Source organism: Solanum tuberosum, unplaced genomic scaffold, assembly GCF_000226075.1.
Source record: "Solanum tuberosum cultivar DM 1-3 516 R44 unplaced genomic scaffold, SolTub_3.0 scf00119, whole genome shotgun sequence".
Taxonomy (NCBI): domain Eukaryota; kingdom Viridiplantae; phylum Streptophyta; class Magnoliopsida; order Solanales; family Solanaceae; genus Solanum; species Solanum tuberosum.
Genome location: NW_006239045.1, coordinates 796,448 through 798,503, shown reverse-complemented (window position 1 = coordinate 798,503; position 2,056 = coordinate 796,448).

Below are 2,056 nucleotides of genomic sequence, written 5' to 3'. Positions count from 1 at the left end.
TATATATATATATATATATATATATATATATATATATTATCCAACAATAAAAAGGACTAACAGTACAATGATTAATTGTACAATATGTTGTGTGAGTTGTAGTATTCATATTTTATCTATATTTACCTTTATTTTAGCTTATCAATATTTAGAAATCAATTCTTATAGTGTTAGGAGAACCATATTTATAGAAAAGGGATTTAACTATCATCTTTATTTCCTCAAATTATTTTTTGAATGAGTGTCAACCGTCACATGTCTAATATTGACAGTGGCGGATCCAGGATTTAATGGTTGTGGGTGCTCAAGCCAAAAAAAAAATCTTTCTAGAAGCTTACTAATGTTTTTAGTTTAGTTAGTAGATGAAATACAAAAAATAAAAAAAGTTGAAAAACAATTTAAAAGAATATAAGCAAAAAGTCAACCGTAAAAGTATATATAAAAAGAACAGTAAAAAAACTATGAAAGAAGAAATTCCAATTTGCTTTTTTCAACCAAAATATAGACGTTGTTACCAGGACTCGAACCCTCGGTGGAGGGGGTCAGTGATCTTTAAATTCACCTCCAAAACCAACGCAACAGTGAGGCCTTTTGTATAATGGGTGCTAACAAGTTTTTTATATCAATTAACCAGTATTTTCTATATGCATATATAAAGTTTTCGTTGGGGTGAATGGGTGCTCAAGCACCCGAACCTCTCTATGTGGGTCCGCCCCTAAATATTGATATCAATGACTTATGTTTAATTAATTGAGGGCAATAACAATAATCAATGATGGCTAGTTTCCAAGGAAATTGACTACAATTGCAATTCTAAATTAGGCAAAAAAAGAGAGCAAGTAAACTAACAATCCAAGTCTCCCAAAACCAGCTAATCCATGTATGCTATAGAGGCAAGCATATGGATTGTGCTTCTTTACCCTAAATTTAAGTCATCAAAACTCACCCAATGGCTATAATACAATTAATTATATTTTCATCTAAGTTAAGAGATAAAACACATGTAAAATTTGTTAGGAACAAACTGTAGAGCCAGAAGAAGAGCCATCATCTCAGGAGAAACCATCCTATTTTATTTTACATTATCCAATTTCGTTAGTTCAAGATTATGCATGTCACGACCCGAGCCTACACCCTGGAGGTGGCCGGCACTCGAAAACCATTTCTGGTCCCCAAGCGAACCCTCATCCTGACTGACTACGAGCGGAAATGTAACCAGGTTCCGTCGTTATAGAAAAGCCAACAGTGAAAAGTTTCGGCTGAAAAACTTTTTCGTAGTATCTTGAGATTTTCCAACCTAGTCCAAATTTGGACGAAATCGAATTCATTGATGTCTAGGAAAATCTGGTAGCAATTGGGTGATTTAATTATGATTTTGATTACAATAGTAGTTAGATAAGTCGTTAAGGAATCCGTACGACTTTACGAAATTGAGTTCGGGTGAGTAGAATTCTCAAAATTAATCTTAGCGTGAACGGGTAGTTTCTGAGTGTTGTTGGTTGAAGGCGTGTTGTGAATTTTTTTTTAATTAGCTCACTATTTCGTGCAAGCCGCTTTGGCGATGATTTTTGTCACCAGAGTGGGGCCGTTGTAGCGGGGTGATGACCGCTGTGGCAGGCCATACGCGACTTAAAGTCATAAATAAACCCCAAAAACATTTTATTCTGCAATTTTCAAACTTGAGAGCTAAGGAACGAACCCAGGTCTCTTCTTGACAGTTTTCCACCATTCTTGAGGCTAAATGTAAGATTTTAACTGCCCGAATTCGTTTTTCGATCCGTAGAACGTAATCTAATGGGTAATTATCGATGGGGAAGAGTTTTGATCTATTAAGTATGGTGGAAAAAGCCCTAATTTCGATACTTGGGGATCATGGGTATAATCTAGGATTGTTAGAATTGTTATTAATCCGGGTAATTGGTGATTGTTTATTGATTCCCGTATTATATCGATTGTTTGTAGACCAAGAATAAGTGGAACGAATTCGTAAAGGGAAGGATCAAGTTTCTTAGGTTTTCAAGCTTGTTTCGAGGTAGGTGATGGTTGTGATTCTGTG